Source organism: Mustelus asterias, chromosome 16, assembly GCF_964213995.1.
Source record: "Mustelus asterias chromosome 16, sMusAst1.hap1.1, whole genome shotgun sequence".
In the NCBI taxonomy this organism is placed as follows: domain Eukaryota; kingdom Metazoa; phylum Chordata; class Chondrichthyes; order Carcharhiniformes; family Triakidae; genus Mustelus; species Mustelus asterias.
In genome coordinates, this window is record NC_135816.1 from 10,847,270 (window position 1) to 10,870,931 (window position 23,662).

General features: G+C 49.5%; 1 protein-coding gene across 4 annotated transcripts in view; it reads left to right on the forward strand.

Annotated features, from left to right (window-relative positions):
* ndst1b (N-deacetylase/N-sulfotransferase (heparan glucosaminyl) 1b) overlaps nucleotides 1-23,662 on the forward strand; it is a 259,765-nt gene that overhangs the window by 148,361 nt on the left and 87,742 nt on the right. For 2 of the 4 annotated variants that reach the window (XM_078231781.1, XM_078231784.1), the window contains one exon: nucleotides 20,902-21,034. The gene's annotated coding sequence lies outside the window, so the exon portion shown is untranslated. Of the gene's footprint in view, nucleotides 1-5,817; nucleotides 6,056-20,336; nucleotides 20,527-20,901; nucleotides 21,035-23,662 lie in introns of those variants that run through there. The other 2 variants (XM_078231783.1, XM_078231782.1) reach the window with 2 other exon arrangements.

The following is a 23,662-nucleotide window of genomic DNA, read 5'->3' on the forward strand; positions in this document are numbered from 1 at the left end:
AAAGATGGTAACGTGCCTCACACCCCAACCTTCACACCAGGCGGCTCACATTAAAATATGGGGCTCTTCCTTTAATTATTGCTGTTCTTTCACTGTCTGTCCCGGAGGATCCAAGGCAACTACCATCCTGTTTAATCCAGTACCAAGCTGAACCGAACTGTTTGATGTTCCTGCCCTTGGTGACTCAACTGATCACCGGATTAGTGTCTCTATTGGGAGCCTAACCTTTACATTTTCATAAGAGCATAAGAACTGAGAGCAGGAGTAGGTCATTGGGCCCCGCGAGCCTGCTCCGCCATTCAATAAGATCATGGCTGATCTTTTTTCATGGACTCAGCTCCGCCCACCCACCATAACCCTGAATTCCTTAACCTTTTAATTTTCATTGTGATCCAGTGTCAGCTCCTGGACTTTCTCTCATTTCCCTCAAGGCAGCTTCACTGGCATTCCCCCATGGTCTATGGTCAGAAACTTAAACTGATGCAAAGATCGGATATTGAATCGAGAGGTGTGTTCCCAAAGCTTTTCATCTCGCACTCATCAGGACAAACACAAGAATGCCAAATTTCAAAATGATCGCGACTACTTATACTGCAGGAAAGCAGGGTGCTGATTGGTTGGCAAGTCCACTCTGATTGGCCGAGACGTTGTCATGGAGGAAGCAACGAGATTATTGGACGGCAAATCGCGTGTCCTTGAAGATTTGATTTGATTTATTATTGTCACATGTATTAGTATACAGTGAGAAGTATTGTTTCTTACTATACAGACAAAGCATACCGTTCATAGGGAAGTAAAGGAGAGAGTGCAGAATGTCGTGTTACAGTCATAGCTAGGGTGTAGAGAAAGCTCAACTTAGTGCGCAGTAGGTCCATTCAAAAGTCGGATGGCAGCAGGGAAGAAGCTGTTCTTGAGTTGGTTGGTACGTGACCTCAGACTTTTGTGTCTTTTTCTCGATGGAACACTTGACTTGGTAGATGTGGAGAGACTGCTTCCCCTTGTTGGGGAGTGCAGGGGGAGGAGGGTGTCTCAGTCTCGGGGTAAGGAGTAGCCTATTTAAGACTGGGATGAAGAGATATACCTTCACCTGTAGGGTTGTGAATCTTTGGCAGCTGTGGAAGCTCAGATATTAATATATTCAAGGCTGACAGCATACATTTTTGGACACTCAGGGCAGAATTTTCCTGTCACCCATCATGGGAATTGTAGCAGATGGGACAGGACCATTCAAAGGTGGGTCGACCTCGGGCGGGATTTTCCGGTCTTGTGGCAAGCGTGGCCAGAAAATTCCACCCTAAGAGAATTAAGGAATGTGCGGAGTGGGTAGGAATGTGAAGTTCACAACTAAGACCAGTCATTGGAAGGGCAGAGCAGGCACGAGGGGCTGTGCCTTACTCCAACTCTTGTTTCTTAACTTATCCTCTTAATATCACCTGACGACGCACAGAAATTTCACTATACTTAACGTGACTTCAGAAAATTAGTGTAATTAGCTTTTGAGGGCGAAACTGAAGCACGGGCTTATTAGAACTATTGAATCCCGACAGGGCAGAAGGAGGCCATTCGGCCCATTGAGTCTGCACCGACTACAATCCCACCAGGCCCCATCCCCACAACCCCATGCATTTACCCTAGCTAGTCCCCCTGACAACAAGGGGCAATTTAGCATGGCCGATCCACCTAACCGGCACATCTTTGGACTGTGGGAGGAAACCGGAGCACCCGGAGGAAACCCATGCAGACACGGGGAGAACGTGCAGACTCCGCACAGCCAGTGACCCGAGCCGGGATTCGAACCCGGGTCCCTGGCGCTGTGAGGCAGCAGCGCTAACCACTGTGCCGTGAACCAGAATTATTTTAAAGCAGCAACCAATAAAGGAAATGTTGAAACCTGTTGAGAATAGAACAGTGTGATGCTGGTCGGGAATGGGTTAAACTGACAGACCAAATGGCTGAGTTTCTTTAAGCGCTTCTGAAGAGCTTGCGAAGGCTGGGGGGGTGGTGGGGGGGGTGGGGGGATGGACTTGGCAGCTTTGTTCCTCCCAGCACACAGCGTGAAGGATTTACATTTCTTCTACCTTGCCAACAGGCGTTTGAGAAACCATCTCCAACAAAGCCTTTCGAAAACCGACCCCTGGCTTTGAAGGAATCTGCCTGGCGTACACATGGATGTAGGACGCTAAACACGAAGGCTCGAGGGTGGCAATATCCAGCGCTGGCTGAGAACTGAAACATTTATTCAATGCAGGGAAATATCTCATCCCTGTGACTAGAAATGCCTTCTTGGGGGGTGGGGGAAGATTCTTGATTTGATTTGATTTATTATTGTCACATGTATTCGTACACAGTGAAAAGTATTGTTTCTTGCGCGCGGTACAGACAAAGCATACCGTTCACAGAGAAGGAAAGCAGAGAGTGCAGAGTGTAGTGTTACAGTAATATTTTGATTTGATTTGACTTTGATTTGATTTATTATTTTCACATGGGGCGGCACAGTGGTCAGCGCTGCTACCTCACAGCGCCAGCGACCCGGGTTCGATTCCCAGCTTGGGTCACTGTCTATGCGGAGTCTGCACGTTCTCCCCGTGTCTGTTTAGGTTTCCTCCGGGTGCTCCGGTTTCCTCCCACAGTCCTAAAGACGTGCTGGTTAGGGTGCATTGGCCATGCTAAATTCTCCCTCAGTGTACCCGAACAGGCGCCGGAGTGTGGAGACTCGGGGATTTTCACAGTAACTTCATTGCCGTGTTAATGTCAGCCTACTTGTGACTAATAAATAGTAAATAAATAAATGTATTGATATACAGTGTCTATATTGTATATACTATACAGTAAATAGCTAGGGTGTCGAGAAAGATAATTGTTAAAGAGTTTAAAAGAGTTAGAATATAGTTTTAGAAGCATAGAATGAGAATAAAAGATAGAATTAGAGGGCATGCTGTGTGCAACTGGCAAGAGGTTGCCTCGCTCCAGCGCCATCTTGGATTTATTTTCCTCTCTGTGATCTCCTAGAATCCTACAGTGCAGAAGGAGGCCATTTGGCCCATCATGTCTGCGCCGACCACAATCCCACCCAGGGCCTATCCCTGTAACCCCATGCATTTACCCAAGCTAGTCCCCCTGACACTAAGGGGCAATTTAGCATGGCCAATCAACCTAACCAGCACATCTCAGGACAGTGGAAGGAAACCGGAGCACCCGGAGGAAACCCACACAGACAGTGACCCGAGCCGGGAATTGAATCCGGATCCCTGGCGCTGTGAGGCAGCAGTGCTAACCACTGTGCTGCCTTGCTGCCCTTATGACTGTACAACCGTACAGCCTCCTGATCAAGGCCTCTCATAATGATGGGTATAATTTCTTCAAGCACGATGATGGTGGTGTGAGGGAGCCCAAGATTGCCCTTGTACATGTTGCGGTCCAGAGGGTACAGTGATGCTAGAGGTTCCAAATCATATGGACTGACCAGGAGTCTCACCCACTGTTACTGTAACAGTGGGTGAGACTCCTGATCAGTCCATATGATTGGGCCACTGGTGTGTGTTGTAAAGACTTGATACTTATAGGAATATCAAAAATAGGGGCAGGAGGAGGCCATTCAGCCCTTCAAGCCTTTACTGCCATTCTATATGATCATGGTTGATCATGCATTTTCAGTATCCCACTCCCACTTTCTTCTATATCCTTTGATCTATTTAGCCACAAGGGCCACATCCAGCTCCCTCCTGAACATATCTAACCAACTCGCCCCAGCAGCTTTCTGTGGCAGAGAATTCCACAGGTTCACAACTCTCTGAGTGAAGAAGTTATTCCTCATCACAGTCCTGAATGGCTTACCCCTTATTCTTAGACTGTGACCCCTTAGTTCTGCACTTCCCCAACATCGGGAACATTCATCCTGCATCTAGCCTGTCCAGTCCCATCAGGATTGTATGTGTTTTTGTGAGATCCCCCCTCAGCCTGTTTGATTGTGTTCTGAACGCACCTTCCTTGACCATCAAGCCTTGGGGTGGGATTCGAACGTGGAGCTTCTGAGTGAAAGGCAGGGATGCTAACCCAGTGTGTCACAAGACCTCCCATGGAAACCCTCCACAATACCAGCTTTTAAATGAATGCACAACTCCTACTCTGTGATATTGAATCTAAACCAATAGTCACAACAAATGAAACCAATTGACAAAATAACTCTTTTTATTGTCAATGATTTTACATTTACAGCCCTCAGTGGAGCAATGTTTGTCTTACTGGTTTGTGTCTTAATTACTTGCAATTCACCATCCTAGCTTTTCCACATGGCAATTTCTTTCTCGGTTTGGTTTCTGCCCAGTTGTGACGTGCCCCATGGGACATGGGCGTCGCTGGCTGGCCAGCATTTATTGCCCATCCCCAGTTGCCCCTTGAGAAGGTGGGGGTGAGCTGCCTTCTTGAATCGCTGCAGTCTCCGTGCTGTGGGTTGACCCACAATGCCGTTAGGGAGGGAATTCCAGGATTTTGACCCAGCGACTGCGAAGGAACAGAAATATATTTCCAAGTCAGGACGGTGAGTGACTTGGAGGGGAACTTCCAGGTGGTGGTGTTCCTGGATATCTGCTGCTCTTGCCCTTCTAGATGGAAGTAGCGGCACGGTGGTGCGTGGTTAGCACTGCTGCCTCACAGCGCCAGGGACCTGGGTTTAATTCCAGTCTTGGGGCAGCACGGTGGCACAGTGGTTAGCACTGCTGCCTCACGGTGCCAGGGACCCAGTTCGATTCCCGGCTTGGGTCACCGTCTGTGTGGAGTCTGCACGTCCTCCCTGTGTCTGTGTGGGTTTCCTCTGGGTTGCTCTGGTTTCCTCCCACAGTCCAAAGACATGCTGGTTCTGTTGATTGGCCGTGCTAAATTGACCCTAGTTTCAGGGGGATTAGCAGGCTAAATGTTTGGGGTTACAGGATAGGGCCTGGGTGGGATTGTAGTTGATACAGGCTCGATGGGCCAAGTGGCCTCCTTCTGTACTGCAGATTTTTAAAAATACTTTTCCAATTCAATCAAATCAAATCCAATTCAGAGTCTCAACAAGTTGAGACATTTCAGATCCAGGCTGACAAGACAGGGCGAGCGACCAAATCACCCTGTCCTGGGCCTGATCTACATGAGCCAAGCTGATTGGAGAAGGGGGAGGTTCCTCCTCCAAGACTTGAGCTCATTTGCATCTTAGCCAAAAGGCCGAGATACCGCTTTTAAAAATTGCTTCATATGAAACACATGAAGCTTCGGTGTAACCTAATGACCTCGACCAAGTGCAGCATCCAATCCATACTACACTTGATCTTAGCCAAAAGATTCTATATTTTCAAGTCAGGAGGATGAGTGACTTGGAGGGGAAGCTCCAGGTGATGGAGTTCCCAGGTATCTGCTGCCCTTGCCCTTCTAGATGGAAATGGTTGGGGGGTTTGGAAGGTTCTGTCTGAGGATCTTTGGTGAATGAAAAAGCAGAGATGTTGTAAGGTGTGAAATTGCTGGTGGTTTGGTCTCCAAGTAAATGACTTGCTTGTCGGATATTTGTCCACATCTAATTTCAGGAGCAGCGAGTTAACAAGGGAGAGATTGTATTGGTAATCAGCTGTTCCTGTGCAGCTCAGCGCCAGTGACAGCATTTGTCTGTGATGGTCCCGCATCGACTTTGCAATGTTACTGATGAGCTGGTGTTGCGCGGGGGGTGGGGGGGACCAGTGCTCAGGGGGTTGAAGCAGCAGGTCTCCTGTCCTCTCCTCCCCTATCTGTCTCTGTCTCTGCCCCCACCCCCTCCAGCCGTGGGCAGGCTCAGACTGAGGAAACCCGTCAACGCTCCCCATTAATAACCCATTCACATCCCAGCCTGCAGCAACTCTGACAAGCCACGGGGAGCCCCCATCTCTGTCACCGCAGCCGGACCGAGAATCCTGCAAATCCCGCAGGGGGAAAAGGGGGGAAGCAAGAGGCAGGGAAGTTTGGGGATGAAAGGCGACACACGCGGTGGTTGTGCTGAGCTGTCTGTGAAGCGGATTGTCTCTGGCTGCTGAGGGCAGGGCTGATTGTCAGGGTAAGTAAAGCTCTCTGCTCAGCCTGGTATATATATATATATATGTAGCTACAACCCCGGCAGAAGGAAGCAGGGAGCCACAGTGTGTGGCAGTGTTCACTCGCTATCAAACACACCGAGGCTGCTTTGGCACAATGTCCATGTTGCCAGCCTGTTTTATTGTGGAGTCAAAATGTGATCACTTTCGCTAAAAAAAAACTCCACTTGACTCGGGATTTGTGGCAGAATTTAGTTACAGTGAGTGTGAAGAATGTGTGTGTGTGTGAGAGAGAGAGTGTGTGTATATTGTATGTATGTATGTGTCAGTGTGTGTGAGAGAGTGTGTGTGTGTCTATCTATGAGTGTGAGAGAGAGAGAGAGAGCGTGTGTGGGTGTGCGTGTGAGAATATGTGTGTGTCTGTGTGAGGGTATGTCTGTCTGTGTGTGTGTGAGTGTCTGTGTCCCGGGCATGATTCTGCTGCCGCGAGGATACAAAAACATAGTGAACCCCTTTCAATCCTGTCTCCTGCGCCTCCTCTCCCGGAGGCATTGCTCACACTGAAATGTACAAGCTCACAGCATTTAAACACCCCGCTATCCCCCTCGCCCCCACCCCCCCCTAACCCCCGCCCCCATCCCCACCCCCCCCCCTCCCCAACACCGCCCTGCAAACCCCAGCTTCATATAGGAGACCAATAGTGGGGTTGGAAACAACTTCTTCACCCCTTCAGGAGCATTGCAGCCAAACTCTTACCCACACCTGCATCCTTCCTGATCAGCAGTAGGATACCTGGCTGTGCTCCCACCCTGCCCCCTCTCCCCCCTCCCCCCCCCCCCCCCGCTCCCTCTCTCCCTGGCCCCCTGCCCCCCTCTTCCCCCTGCCCCCCCTCTCCCCTTGCCCCCCTCTCCCCATGCCCCCCTCTCCCCCTGCCCCCCTCTCCCCCGGCTCCCTCTCTCCCTGGCCCCCTGCCCCCCTCTCCCCCTGTTCCCCTCTCCCCCTGCCCCCTCTTCCCCACCCCCTCTCCCACTGCCCCCCTCTCCCCCGTCCCCCTCTCCCCCTGCCCCACTCTCCCCCCTCTTCCCCCGGCCCCCTCTCTCCCCGCCCCCTCTCCCCCCCTCCCTGCCCCCCACTCCCCCCCTCCCCGCCCCCCTCTCCGCCCCCGCCCCCCTCTCCCCCCTGGGTCCCCTCTCCCCCCCGGGCCCCCTTTTCCCCCCGGCCCCCTCTTCCCCCCCCGGCCCCCCCTCCCCCCCCCCCCCGCCCTTCCCCCCGGCCCCCCCTTCCCCCCCACCCTTCTCCCCGGCCCCCTCTTCCCCCCTGCCCCCCTCTCCCCCCCTCCCCCCTCTCCCCCCCGGGCCCCCTCTTCCCCCCCCGGGCCCCCTCTTCCCCCCCGGGCCCCCTCTTCCCCCCGGGCCCCCTCTTCCCCCCTGCCCCCCTCTCCCCCGGCTTGAGTTAACCATCCCAATGCCAGTGCCAAGATGAAGTCTCGGACCTTCTCCCTCTGATTAGTGTCTGATGAGTTCCAGAGTCGGTGCGGAATTGTTTAGGATTGGACTGGACGGTTGGGTTAAAAAGCAGCCGAAGTGCCCAGGCGATATCTAAATGCACAGTTGGTGTATAAGCAGATTCTGGACTGGAGCAGCCTGTAGGCCAGAGGCTGGAGGGATAATTATCTGACTTCACACACAGACAGGAACCTTACACCATGGAATCCCATTGCAGAAACTTGAGTATGCTGTGGGCAATATTTGTGTCCTGATATGAAATGGTCACAACCCCTGAGGAAGTACGTCCCCTCGATCCCTAACCCCACAGCACAAAGCTGGTATCTTTTATACCAAAGTAGCTCAGTCTAAAAGGACATTTGTACATCATCTTAATTCTCCAATGGGGAGTAGAGAGAGAAAATGACTTGTGAATACAATTCAGTGATTCGGATTACACTGGAACATGACCCACAAGTCTGTCTCCTTGTGTTCCCTGACTGAAGGAAAGGGCTGTGTATGTCTGGTAATATTTCTTGTTGCCACTAGCAACAGCCTGTGCCATTAGATCCAGCACGGGTTGTTTGTGAGGCGGTGGAGGGCTCTGGGAAGTAGGGGACTGTCGAAACCCAGCGCTGAAGCCTGAAGCACAAAACTCTCGACTTCTCACCAGCACAGCTGCTGGCGTCGACTTTACACGGGAGAGCGTGTGAAATAGGAGCAGGAGTAGGCCATTCAGCCCCTCGGGCCTGCTCCGCCATTTCAATAACCTTGTGGCTGATCTGATTCATAGAATCCCGACAGCGCAGAAGTAGCCATTCGGCCCATTGAGTCTGCACCGGCTCTCTGACAGAGTATCTTAGCCAGACCCTCAGGAGGCTCTGTGGAGAGAGTGGGACCCACCTAGAGTAGAATCCCTACAGTGCAGGAGAGGGCCATTCGGTCCATCGAATCTGTACCTACTGGTGCTAATCAGCTGGAGTCAGCTTCAAATGTAAAACAGTAGGTGTTTGAAATCTTCCGGCTGCTGTTCAAAATCAGCAAAGAGTAGGCCCCACAGCTGTCCGCCTTCACCTCAGCTACAGGTATGCCCCTATCTTGTTTTCTGCATAGGCCTGTGCTGAGGGGCAGGTGGGGCGGTGGGAGGGAGGGGGAGTGGGGTGTGGGGGGCGGTTTGCTGGTTACAGGCGGGTTCCAGTTTTCCCAGGTGGAGGGTATTTTGATTGTCCTGAGCCTGACTGACAGCGGGAAGGGGAAGGACAAATGGGACCAAGATTCACAGGAGCCAGCAGCCCTCTTCATTCCATGGTCAGCTTAGGCTCAGTTCCTGGATTTTGTGATAGGATTTTCCTGGTGGGGTTCCCCACTCTTCCACTGAAGAGGTCAGCAGGGAACTGTGATGTATGTGTGTGTATATATATATATATATATGTTGGGGTTTGGGGTGCGGACTGTCCCTTTAAGAGTACGGGTCAGGGCCATTAACTCCGCCCAGTGTGGCACCCAGTTGGGTAGTCTCAGAGCTGACTGGGAATGAGTGCACACCTTCAATAAGCAGCATCCAGTGTTGAAGCACTCAAGCCCACCTTGTGATTCTAACCATAGAATCCCTACAGTGCAGCAGGAGGCCATTCGGCCCATCGAGTCTGCACCGACCACAATCCCACCCAGGCCCTGTGCCTGTAGCCCCATGCATTTACCCCAGCTAGTCCCCCTGATACTAAGGGGAAATTTAGCATGGCCAATCCACCTAACCCGCACATCTTTGGAGTGTGGGAGGAAACCGGAGGAAACCCACGCAGACACGGGGAGAACGTGCACACTTCACACAGACAGTGACCCGGGTCCCTGGCACTGTGAGGCAGCAGTGCTAACCACTGTGCCACCATGCCGTCCCATAGAATGTACACAGGGGCATACATCATAGGAACACATTCCTACCAATCAGGGCTTCCCCGTAGCCATTCAACCCCCTCCACGGGCTGGAGGTGAGACTTCCATCCCTCACTTGGGGGCAGAAATCCCAGCTCAGAGAGAGCTGCTGGCCAATCTGATTGGTTCCCTTTGACCGAGTTGCCTTGGTCAGTGAGTGAATGCTTGGAGATTCCAGAAGGAAAAGCTTCAGAGAGAGTGCAGAGGAGGTTTACCAGGATGCTGCCTGGTATGGAAGGGCTTAGTTATGAGGAGAGATTGGGTAAACTGGGGTTGTTCTCACTGGAAAGACGGAGGATGAGGGGTGACCTAATAGAGGTGTATAAAATTATGAAAGGCATAGATAGGGTGAACGGTGGGAAGCTTTTTCCCAGGTCGGTGGTGACGTTCACGAGGGGTCATAGGTTCAAGGTGAGGGGGGGAGGTTTAACATAAGAACATAAGAACATAAGAAATAGGAGCAGGAGTAGGCCATCTAGCCCCTCGAGCCTGCCCCGCCATTCAATAAGATCATGGCTGATCTGACGTGGATCAGTACCACTTACCCGCCTGATCCCCATAACCCTTAATTCCCTTACCGATCAGGAATCCATCCATCCGCGCTTTAAACATATTCAGCGAGGTAGCCTCCACCACCTCAGTGGGCAGAGAATTCCAGAGATTCACCACCCTCTGGGAGAAGAAGTTCCTCCTCAACTCTGTCTTAAACCGACCCCCCTTTATTTTGAGGCTGTGTCCTCTAGTTTTAACTTCCTTACTAAGTGGAAAGAATCTCTCCGCCTCCACCCTATCCAGCCCCCGCATTATCTTATAAGTCTCCATAAGATCCCCCCTCATCCTTCTAAACTCCAACGAGTACAAACCCAATCTCCTCAGCCTCTCCTCATAATCCAAACCCCTCATCTCAGGTATCAACCTGGTGAACCTTCTCTGCACTCCCTCCAATGCCAATATATCCTTCCTCATATAAGGGGACCAATACTGTACACAGTATTCCAGCTGCGGCCTCACCAATGCCCTGTACAGGTGCATCAAGACATCCCTGCTTTTATATTCTATCCCCTTCGCAATATAGGCCAACATCCCATTTGCCTTCTTGATCACCTGTTGTACCTGCAGACTGGGCTTTTGCGTCTCATGCACAAGGACCCCCAGGTCCCTTTGCACGGTAGCATGTTTTAATTTGTTTCCATTGAGATAGTAATCCCATTTGTTATTATTTCCTCCAAAGTGTATAACCTCGCATTTCTCAACGTTATACTCCATTTGCCATATCCTCGCCCACTCACTCAGCCTGTCCAAATCTCTCTGCAGATCTTCTCCGTCCTCCACACGATTCACTTTTCCACTTATCTTTGTGTCGTCTGCAAACTTCGTTACCCTACACTCCGTCCCCTCCTCCAGATCATCTATATAAATGGTAAATAGTTGCGGCCCGAGTACCGATCCCTGCGGCACGCCACTAGTTACCTTCCTCCAACCGGAAAAACACCCATTTATTCCGACTCTTTGCTTCCTGTCGGATAGCCAGTCCCCAATCCACTTTAACACACTACCCCCAACTCCGTGTGCCCTAATCTTCTTCAGTAGCCTTTTATGGGGCACCTTATCAAACGCCTTTTGGAAATCCAAAAACACCGCATCCACCGGTTCTCCTCCATCAACCGCCCTAGTCACATCTTCATAAAAATCCAACATGTTCGTCAAGCACGACTTTCCCCTCATGAATCCATGCTGCGTCTGATTGATCGAACCATTTCTATCCAGATGCCCTGCTATCTCCTCTTTAATAATGGATTCCAGCATTTTCCCTACTACAGACGTTAAGCTGACCGGCCTATAGTTACCCGCCTTTTGTCTCCTTCCTTTTTTAAACAGCGGCGTAACATTAGCCGTTTTCCAATCAACCGGCACTACCCCAGAATGCAACGAGTTTTGATAAATAATCACTAACGCATCCACTATTACCTCTGACATTTCTTTCAATACCCTGGGATGCATTCCATCCGGACCCGGGGACTTATCCACCTTCAGTCCCATTAGTCTACCCAGCACTGCCTCTCTGGTAACATTAATTGTATTAAGTATTTCTCCTGCTGCCAACCCTCTATCGTTAATATTTGGCAAACTATTTGTGTCCTCCACCGTGAAGACCGACACAAAAAACTTATTTAAAGACTCAGCCATATCCTCATTTCCCACTATTAACTCCCTCCTCTCGTCCTCCAAGGGTCCAACATTCACTCTAGCCACTCTATTCCTTTTTATATATTTATAAAAACTTTTACTATCATTTTTTATATTAATTGCTAGCCTAGCTTCATAAGTCTATCCTTCCTTTCTTTATCGCTTTCTTAGTCTCTCTTTGTTGTTTCTTAAATTTTTCCCAATCACTTGTTTCTCCACTATTTTTGGCCACTCTGTACGCAGCTGTTTTTATTTTAATACTCTCCTTTATTTCCTTCGTTATCCACGGCTGGTTCTCCCTTTTCTTACAATCCTTGTTTTTTGCTGGAATATATTTTTGCTGAGAACTGAAAAGGATCTCCTTAAAAATCCTCCACTGTTCCTCAGCTATCCTACCTGCCAGCCTGCTCTCCCAGTCTACCTTAGCCAATTCATCCCTCATCCTATCATATTTCCCTCTGTTCAAACAGAGGACACTGGTTTGGGACCAAACTTTCTCCTCTTCCATCTGAATCAGAAATTCGACCATATTGTGGTCACTAGACCCAAGAGGGTCCTTCACAATAAGATCCTTAATTCTACCTACCTCGTTACACAATACCAGATCCAAAATAACTCGTTCCCTCGTCGGTTCCGTAACATGCTGTTCAAGGAAACTATCCCGACAGCATTCTAAGAACTCTTCCTCCATTCCACCCTTACCGACTTGAGTCTGCCAGTCAATGTGCATGTTGAAGTCCCCCATGATTATTGCCGTTCCGTTTTTACACGCATCCCTTATCTGCTTGTTTATAGCCCTCCCTACCTCAACATTATTATTTGGGGGCCTATATACCACACCTACTAGTGTCTTTCTCCCTCTACTATTCCTCATCTCTACCCATAATGATTCCACGTTTTGTTCCTCAGAGCCTATGTCATCCCTCAGTACTACCCTGATATTATCTCTTATTAATAGCGCGACCCCACCACCTTTTCCTTCCTGTCTATTCTTCCTAAACGCCTGATACCCCTGGATATTCATCTCCCAGTCCTGGTCACCTTTCAGCCACGTTTCTGTAATGGCCACTAGATCGTACCCACTCGTGCTGATTTGCACCATCAACTCATTTACCTTGTTCCGAATGCTTCGTGCATTCAGGCAAAGTGTCCTTATTCCAGCTTTTATCTGGACCCGCTTTGATGAGTCGCGAACACCCTCTCCCTCTACTCCCTTATCTAAATTACCGCCTTCATTCACTTGCACCCTCTCCTCTACCATTAATTTTGTAATTCCCCTTACCCCTGCATCCTCCACCCCATCAATTAGTTCCTTGATCCTAGTCAACTCTTCTAGCTCCCCTCCCCCCAACCTATCTAGTTTAAATTCTCCCCAGTAACCTTAGCCAACCTACCGGCCAGGATATTGGTCCCCGTGTGATTCAAGTTCCACCCGTTTTTTGTATACAGATCACCCCTGCCCCTAAAGAGGTCCCAATGGTCCAGGAACCTGAATCCCTGCCCCCTGCACCAGTCCCTCAGCCACACATTCATCTTCCACCTCACTCCATTAACCCGGATATCAGAAGGACGTATTTTACACAGAGGGTGGTGGGGGCCTGGAATGCGCTGCCGGGTGGAGGCGGACACAGTGGGAACATTTAAGACTTATCTAGATAGCCACATGAACGGAGTGGGAATGGAGGGATACAAAAGAATGGTCTAGTTTGGACCAGGGAGCGGCACGGGCTTGGAGGGCCGAAGGGCCTGTTCCTGTGCTGTATTGTTCTTTGTTCTTTTGAAAAGCTGTTTTTGCCGTTAATGCAAATAAATCCGGCAGCAAAATTGGGGGGGGGGGGGGGGGTGTGAGTGTGCGGAATTATCTGGAGTGAGAACTGGAGGGGGTCTGGAGATTGAACTGAATCTGAGACAGGGTTTATCCTCCACGTTTCAGACAATCAGCCCACTCAGTCAGTGACGGGGAATGTGGAGACGGGAGGAAAGTTTAAACCCTATGTGTTCCTTCTCTTCCTTTAACCACCAGGTTCATCCAATCTGTGCGGTTGTGTTTGTGATTGGGTGGTTGACATTTGCTCTCTGTCAGCTGTTGCAGCAGTGAGTGAAACTCTACCAAATAAACCTGTTGGACTTTAACCTGGTGTTAAAACTGTTACTGAGTTGTTACTGAGCAGGGACTCTTGACGCTTTTAAGAATTCCCCGTTGTTCCGCTGCGAACGATCTGATTTGCAAGTGTGAACTCGAGGGCAGGGTTTTTCTGTGCATTCTTGTTCAGAGCAACCATTTCCTCTCCAGGTTTTATTTTCTCTTGGCTGGGGTGGACACCTCGCCAGTTTTCTTTTCCATTCTGCGCCTTCAGCTGGGAATAGACAAGCCACGTACAGCCCTCAGTAACACTGACAGCTGTAACTATGGATCCTCCCTCCCCCCTCGCTGGATTCTCGCTGTTGCTGAGTCAGTGGGAAGGAAAGTTTTTCAGAGTCGGAATATAGCTGGGTCACTGGAAACAGACGTGCCTTATTGTAAAACGGATTTGACATCCGTTCCAGCTTCCTGGTTAAGGATATCACCCAGTGTGGTAACTGAGAATCGGTTCCCAAGTCTGGGCTAACCTCCTCCAGGTTAATATGAGATTGGGTCCAACAACCGACCTGGGAAGCCAAAGGAAAGGATTTCATTTATATAGCACCTTTCAGCCGGCTAGTGCTTTGCAACCAACGGCGTTCTTCTTTGAAGTGTTGACGCTGTTGTAATGTCGGAAATGCAACAGCGAGATTTGCGCACAGCAAGATCCCACAAACAGCACTGGAATTCAAAACATGGCCAAAACATTGAATGTATTCAAGAGGGGGCTGGATATAGCGCTTGGGGCAAATGGGATCAAAGGTTATGGGGAAAAAGCAGGATTAGGCGATTAAGTTGGATGATCAGCCACTATCTTAATGAATGGCGGAGCAGGCTCGAAGGGCCAAATGGCCTCCTCCTGCTGCTATCTCCTATGTTTCTATGATTATGACCAGATGTTCTGTTTTTCTGATTGAGGGATAAATATAACTAGTTCATTTTTATCTAACTCTCTTCTCTACACCCTCCTCCTCCTCCCACCCCTCCTCAACTATCTCTCCCCCCCCCCCCCCCCCCCCCAGGGGATCTGCTGTATTTGCCAGAGCAGGAAAAGGGGTCCTCTGATGAACATCTCATCAGAAACACAGCACCTCCAACAGTGCGGCACTCCCTCAGTGCTGCACTGGAGCATCGGCCTGGATTTTTGCACTCCAGTCTGGGAGTGGGGCTTGAGTCATAGGGTGGGATTCTCTGATCTTGTTCATTCCACCCCACCACAGCTGCCAGCGGGAACAGAGAATTTGGCACCCAGCCAAAACTCCGGTCATTGCAGCGGCACTGGAGAATCCCAGCCGCGGGCAAGGTCGGAGGTTACAGTGCAGAAAGAGGCCCTTTGGCCCATCGTGTCTGTGCCGGCCACCAAATACCTATCTATTCAAATCCCATTTTCCAGCACTTGGTCCGTAGCCTTGTATGCTCTGAACCCAAAGCCTTCTGCCCAGAGAAGAGATGGCAGCCAGCTGACACAAGGAAAGAGTAAGTGGGGATTTCCATACTGGACTTCCACCAGCTGTACATAAGACCAGGGTTATTTTTTAATTGTTCTCAGGATGTGGCAAGAGCAACACTTATTGCCTATCCCAAGTGGCCGTCGGGAAGGCAGTGTTGAGGGGCTGGCTAGGCCAACTCCAAAGACATAGCAATGTGGGGCAGGGTGTCCTCCCTCGAGAACATCAGTGAACCACTCAATCACACACACAAAGATTGGATTCACCAGGCGGTTAAGGTCGCATGGATGTCCCAGTTCCATATTCCCCGTCACTTGCTCAGTCGGCTGATTGTCTGAAATGTGGAGGATAAACTCTGTCTCTAATTCAGTCAGATCTCCAACACCCTCCATTTCTCACTCCAGATAATTCCTCACACTCACACACCCCCCATTAGCTCCTGGATTTATTTTCGTGAATGGCATTTTCCTTCTAGAATCTTCAGCATCCACTGATTGACCAGAGAACTTTTCTATTCCTGGGATGTGCACATTACTTCATTGAGTTGGCTGGCTCGTTCGGCCAGTTTGAGAGTGAACCACATTTGCTGGTATCAGATGTAGGCCAGGCCAGGTCAGGTCAGGTTGGCAGATTTCCTTCCCTAAATTAGTGAACCAGGTGGGTGTTTACCACAATCAACAGAGGTTTCATGGTCATCGGTAGACTTTTAATTCCAGATTTTTATTGAAATTCAGATTTCACCATCTGCCGTGGTGGGGATTCGAACCCGGGTCCCCAGAGAGTAACGCTGGGTCCATAGTCCAGTGACAATACCACTCTGCCACCGTCTCGCCTTCGGTCAATTTGATCGAAAAGAAACAAAGACTTGCATTTATATAGTGCCTTTTACAACCTCTCTGTGTTTTACAGGCAGTAAATGGAGGGGTGGGTGTGGGGGTAGGTTTGAGTTAGAGGTGAATTTGGAGAAGGCTGAAAGATTGCGAGCCAGAGGAGAGCCTGCCAGTTGCTCGACATTTTGCGGTCGCCTTGTGATTTTTCCAGCGATGGTTTTCCTTCAGGCAGCAGCAGAAATACCGATCGATCCAATGAAGCAGCCAATGAAGGTGTCCAAATCACCAATCATCAAATCACCGATCTGGTCTGGTCCTCACTTGGTCCCCCCCATGCCGACACTATAGTTAAGAAAACCCACCAACGCCTCTACTTTCTCAGAAGACGAAGGAAATTCGGCATGTCAGCTACGACTCTCATCAACTTTTACAGATGCACCAGAGAAAGCATTCTTTCTGGTTGTATCACAGCTTGGTATGGTTCCTGTTCTGCCCAAGACCGCAAGGAACTACAAAAGGTCGTGAATGTAGCCCAATCCATCACACAAACCAGCCTCCCATCCATTGACTCTGTCTACACTTCCAGCTGCCTCGGCAAAGCAGCCAGCATAATTAAGATGCACCCCGGACATTCTCTCTTCCACCTTCCTTCGGGAAAATGATACAAAAGTCTGAGGTCACGTACCAACCGACTCAAGAACAGCTTCTTCCCTGCTGCTGTCAGATTTTTGAATGGACTTACCTCGCATTAAGCTGATCTTTCTCTATACCTTAGCTATGACTGTAACACTGCACTCTCTGCTTTCCTTCTCTATGAATGGTATGCTTTGTGTAACACGCAAGAAACAATACTTTTCACTGTATGTTAATACACGTGACGATAATAAATCAAATCATTCCTGCTGACGACTGAAGAAAGACAGCTTATCCCTGGTGCCGGTGGGGACCCTCCCACTGTGTCTGCAACTGCCGGGTTTGTATCACCGATGAGGCGGGCAGAAACTGCAAGCCTGTTTGGCTGCCCACCTCACACAGCCTTGCCACTCAGTGTGGGATTCCTGTAGATGGATGTCTCCGATCACCATGGGTTTTGTGAGGTCTCAGCCACTCCCTGACTCCGATGGTAGCTCTGGTAAGTCAGTGCTGCTGCTGCTGTTATTTGAGCGCCAGCAGCCTCTCACTGGTCAGACGATGAGGGCTACGGGCCACTCGAGCAGACAGGCGTGCTGTCCTGAGGAAGGAGCATTCAACCACCACGCAGTGAAGAAACAGAACATCTGTCTCGACTGCGTTCCGTTTTTAATTGGACAGCCAGCATGGAGGCGGTCAACTCATTAATTCCTCTCACAAAATTTAGACAACAGCGCAGGGTCCAACAGCAGGGTCCAAACCTAGAAAGGGTCACAATGCTCACAGCAAAATTAAGCCCATGGTCACTGTCACTGGCTTTTTCACAGAATCCCTACAGTGCAGAAAGAGGCCATTTGGCTCATCGAGTCTGCACCGACCACAATCCCACCCAGGCCCTATTCCCGTAACTCCACATATTTACCCCGCTAATCCCCCTGACACTAGGGTCAATTTACCATGGCCAATACCTAACCTTCACATCTTTGGACTGTGGGAGGAAACCGGAGCACCCGGAGGAAACCCACGCAGACACGGGGAGAATGTGCAGACTCCACACAGACAGTGACCCAAGGCCGGAATCGAACCCGGGTCCCTGGTGGTGTGAGGCAGCAGTGCTAACCACTGCGCCACCATGCCACCCCACTTTTGTGCCCCATTTATTTGATTAACTAAATTGAATTTCCCGTTGTGTTAGGGGGTGAGATTTGAAGCAATCCCTCCGGATTATTACTCCAGATTTCTCCATTGCTAGTCCAGCAGTGGACCCATTACACTACGCTTCCCGTCCATCGCATGGGACTGGACTCAAACATACTGTCCTCCCGTCAGAGCCATTCCACCAACACTCACAGAAGAATGGGGATGAGGATGTAATGTACTCTGTACTCCTGCATCGAGGAAAAGAGGGAGGGGCATTCAACCACAACGCAGCGAAGAAACAGGACATCTGTTTTGACCATGTTCCTGTTTTTCCTGTTTTAATTCATATGTATTAAAAGGAAATGACAAAGTGGTCAGATTGTAGTGGTCAAGGATAGGGAGTGTACACCCTATACTTCCCTCCTGCTGCACTGGTAAATTCTTTCCTTCTCATAATAGGCTATGTTTGCTGTCAACGCCATGCCTGTGCAGTTGTATGTTGATGATAAGCCCAGGTCACCAACCAGCATCTTTATAGGGGGCAATGTACATCAAGGTATTTTGTGGCTGCCATCATTATCAGAGTCAATGTGCATCAAGGATCATTCAAGGCCATCATTGCCCCTGTCAGCAAGATTTGATTTGATTTATTATTGTCACATGTATTAGTATACAGTGAAAAGTATTGTTTCTTGTGCGCTATACAGACAAAACATGCTGTTCATAGAGAAGGAAAGGAGAGAGTGCAGAACGTAGTGTTAGTCATAACTAGGGTGTAGAGAAAGATCAACTTAATGCAAGGTAAGTCCATTCAAAAGTCTAACAGCAGCAAAGAAGAAGCTGTTCTTGAGTCGGTTGGTACATGTCCTCAGACTTTTGTATCTTTTTCCCGACAGAAGAAGGTGGAAGAGAGAATGTTGTGAATTTGTATCCTAGATCGACAGTGATAGATTTTGGCTATTCTTTTTTTCGGAGGGTTAGAAGGGAAGGACTTGAAGATGGGAAAGTAAAATCTGCTGCCTCACAGCGCCAGGGACCCGGGTTCGATTCCCGGTCTTGGGTCACTGTCTGTGTGGAGTTTGCACGTTCTCCCCGTGTCTGCGTGGGTTTCCTCCGGGTGTTTCGGTTTCCTCCCACAGTCCAAAGATGTGAGGTGGATTGGCCGTGCTAAAATTGTTCAACAGTGACTACAATTGAAAGGAAATATTGCATCAGTTGTAAGTCATTTTGAGATGGCCTCATTCCATGAAAGGTGCTAGAAAAATGCAAGCTTTTTCTTTCTTCCTTGTTCTTTCTTTCTCATTCTTCCTCCCTTTATTTCAGTTGGTTAGTTGAAAGAGTGACAGAGGCAGGAATTGGCAGAGACAGTGTTTCGTTGTTCTACAGTTTCAGGCTTTGGGACCACCTGTCTTACAGCATAGAACCAACAGACTGAGAATCACAAATATTCAAATTGCTGCAGAATAATTTTAGCTCCATCAGATTTATCATTTATATTTTGGGGGAAATCAAACATCTCAACAAGAATGATAGACTCATTATGTTCAGTCTCACCCCCCAGCTCCCTTTCCCAGTTTTAGGAAAAAAAATCTTTAAATTATCAAAGAACATTTGACGGTTTTCATTGTCCACGTAATTTTAAACTTTTTTTCTCGGAATGGGGGTAATCTTGACAAGGGCGTCACAGTGGTCAGCACTGCTGCCTCTCAGCGCCAGGGACCCAGGTTCAATTCCAGCCTCGGATTTAAAAAGGGAGTGCGCAGTGCAAAAAGCTGCGCAGGTACACACGGCAAACAGAAACTTGAAGGAATAATGAAGAACTGAGCAAGTGAGTGCACTGAGTGAGCGTCATTCATTTGGATTGATTTGATTTATCATTGTCACAAATTTTAACACAGTGAAAAGTATTGTTTCTTGCGCGCTATTCAAAACATACCGTTCATAGAGAAGGAAACAAGAGAGTGCAGAATGAAGTGTTACAGTCATAACCAGCGTGTAAAGATCATTGTTCGAGAGCTTAGAAGAGTTAGAATAGAGTTTTAGAAGCATAGAACTTTTGATTTGATTTGTGATTGTCACATGTATTAACATGCAGTGAAAAGTATTGTTTCTTGCGCGCTATACAGCCAAAGCATACCGTTCATAGAGAAGGAAAGGAGAGAGTGCAGAATGTAGTGTTACAGTCACAGCTAGGGTGTAGAGAAAGATCAACTTCATGCAAGTTAGGTCCATTCAAAAGTCTGACGGCCAGCAGGGAAGAAGCTGTTCTTGAGTCGGTTGGTACGGGTCCTCAGACTTTTGTATCTTTCTCCCGACGGAAGAAGGTGGAAGAGAGAATGTCCGGGGTGCGTGGGGTCCTTGATTATGCTGGCTGCTTTGCCGAGGCAGCGGGAAGTGTGGACGGAGTTGATGGATGTGGAGTGCCACTCAAGCAATGCTCAGCATTCCATCTCCCTGCCGATGTTTACAAGTCCCACGCTGCAGAATTCAAAACGGCATTGCATCAGAGACGCTGAGAGCGTGATGGGTTATAACAGTGGTGGACCAGTTGTCCAGGGGTCGCGAGTTTAAATCCCAGCCTGACATTCTGTGAGCTGAAGAAATCTAGTAACTTGTGGACTGGTTCCAGGAGAATGAGCTGGCCACACAGCCTTTGGCACCCACCCCCTGTATAGACTCTCACAGAGTTATACAGTGACTGTGGATTGTACTGCAGAACGAGTGAGTAAGAGCTGAACTTGGGTCGGCTGTGGCAGGGGTGGGGGGGGCGGGGTGGGGGGGGGTGGTTGAGGGGTTGAGAGGGGGGGGCGGGGTGGGGGGGGTGGTTGAGGGGTTGAGAGGGGGGGGAGTGCGTGAGAGAAAATATGATTTTGATTCCATTGAGGAAATTCTGTGCCTGTCAGGGTTGATGGCCTCAGTTTTTGAACAGACTCCGGCGCTCCTTCCTGGTGGCTTAGAGTTCCTGTGTGGCTTTTGCTACCAAATAAACCTGTTGGACTTTAACCTGGTGTTGTTAAACTTCTTACTGGGCTTAGAGAGACAGAGAGAGAGATCCTGTCCATGGGAAAGCTAATCTCCCTTTCAATCTCGTTTCAGCTGTTTGAAATCTCCAGACCCGGAGCTCCGTGCTGTCCGACCAACAGAGAAGTGACGCAGGCGCTGTGCTGTCATGGAGACCGAAAGAGAGTTCATTCTTGCCAACTTGCTGGCAAGGCTAACGTAGATTTTGGTGAGTCTAGTCATGTGATGCACTGTCAACACTTCCAGACTCTTAAAGGAGACGTTCATTTTCTTCCCCTCCAAGCCTGCATGTGTGATGTTAAACCCCAACCCTGCTGACCCCAAATTAAACCCCAAATCCTCCATCAAGGTGCAGCAATGTCTAATTAAAGTAAAATACCGCGGATGCTGGAAATCCGCAACAAAAACAGAAGATGCTGGAATAATGGTCTGTGGAGAGAAGAACAGAGGGTGGGATTTTCCAGTCCAGCCGTGGCATGTTTTCCAGTGGCAGAGGCGGCTTGCCATTAGATGCTGGCGGGATCTTCCATTGCCGCTGATGTCTGAGCCATTTTGCGTGGCTCGCACCCCCGCCCAATGCTGGGGAACCCACCGCGAGGGACTAGAAGATCCCACCAGCGGGAAGGACTGGAAAATCCCTCCCAGAGTTAACTGCCACGATTTTGCCACCTCACCGCCCCCGACGATCAGCACAGTGAGCTGGGAAAATAGCGCGCGGTGCTAAAAATCCGATTCACGCCCGGTGTAAAACAGGCCTTGCCAACCCCTTTCGAGTGCCGCTAACTGCTTTGTGCCCAGAAAGGACCCGGAGCTCGTTAGTACAAGATCAACTGGGTTTCAGTGTCTTTAGCGAGTTCGGCCCCCCCCCCCTTCTGGATGCTTCCCACCTCTCTGTCCAAACAACACGCTAGCACGAAGCACTGCTAATCTACACCAGCACAGACCTGGCGAGATTGTCACGCCAGGGGTGGGGTGGGTGGGTGGGGAGTGTGTTGCTCAGAGACCATCGAAGAATCTTTGTTTCAAAAGAAATAAATAGCGACTTGGCAAAAACATTGACCTTTCCTTCACTACGTCACAGCTGGTTGAGAATAATGCATGATCTGTGTTTGCAACTGACAATGTGCCCAGTGTTTTTGTTGGTCCACCTTCAAACCTGGACCAACAGGATCCCGCAAGTGAGGGCAGTCTAAAACTTGGCACCAAATCTTGTCCAATGAGATTGAGGCGCGATTAAATCACTCGGGAGGCTAGATTGTACCCGGGAAATAAAGGCTTTTATTACTGACAAGAATGGAGCACACTATATACAATACAATCCCAGACTAAAGGGTCACCAGGCAGTGCAGTGACCTTTATACTCCTCCAGGTAGGCGGAGCCAACTGGAGTGTACCACAGAACAATATCAACAGGTAGAACACCCCAACCCTAACCCCAACAGTGACAACAGTAACATATCTACAAGTGCCCATAGTGCTGACCATCTATGGTTCAGTACCCATAGTGGTAACCAACTATGGTTCACCACAGAGATAGAGCCACAATCTGATATGGATGCGCCTGCCGGAATTCTACCACCCCGCCCATCACGGAATCAGAACGGGCAAGGGGCAGACAGGCAAAATATCCGTTGACCTTGGGTGGGAATTTCCAGTTTTGCTTGAGCGAGGCGATAAAATCCCACCCTCGATGTAAAATCATGACCCTCCCCTTCCGACAACAAAAGAAAGTGTTGAATTTATATAGTGCCTTTCATGACCACAGGACATCCCAAAGTGTTTTACAGCCAAGAACCTCTTCCCAAGTGCAGTCACTGTTACAATGAAGGCAATGCAGCAGCCAATGTGTGCACAGCAAGATCCCACACAAGCAGCAATGGCCAGATGGCCTGCTTTGGTGATGCTGGTTGAGGGAGGAATGTTGGCCCAGCACCTGGGGGGAGAGAGGGTGGGAAAATCTGCTAGTTCGGCCTTCACTTCCAGTTAGGCTGTGGGGCAGCATCTGCGGCACCTTACCCTCACACCTTCAGACGGGTGGAAAAACATGTCTCGCTAGACCATACATCTAAACCTGCTGAGAAGGAACCAAGACTCCAACAGCAAGTCAAAGCTGTCAGGAGAGATGGGGATGTGAGAAATCTGGTACGGAAAAAGTCAATGAGGAGAAAAGAAGCCAATGGCTTGGGTAATATTATAAAGTAAAGTTTATTTATTAGTGTCACAGGTAGGCTCACATTTTCACTGCAATGAAGTTACTGTGAAAATCCCCTAGTCGCCACACTCCGGCGCCTGTTCGGGTACACTGAGGGAGAATTTAGCATGGCCAATGCACCTAACCAGCACGTCTTTCGGACTATGGGAGGAAACTGGAGCACCCGGAGGAAACCCACGCAGACACGGGCAGAACGTGCAGACTCCACACAGACAGTGACCCAAGCTGGGAATCGAACCCATGCCCCTGGTGCTGTGAGGCAGCAGTGCTGACCACTGTGCCACCGTGCCGCCCCATAATGAACATTGAAGGTGATGGCCTAGTGGTATTATCGCTGGACTATTAATTCAGAAACTCAGCTAATGTTCTGGGGAACCCGGGTTCGAATCCCACCACGGCAGATGGTGGAATTTGAATTCAGTAAAAAATATCTGGAATTAAGAATCTACTGATGACCGTGAAACCATTGTCGATTGTCGGAAAAACCCATCTGGTTCACTAATGTCCTCTGGGGAAGGAAATCTGCCATCCTTATGTGGTCTGGCCTACGTGTGACTCCAAAGCCACAGCAATGTGGTTGACACCCAACTGCCCTCCAAGGGCAACTAGGGATGGGCAATAAAT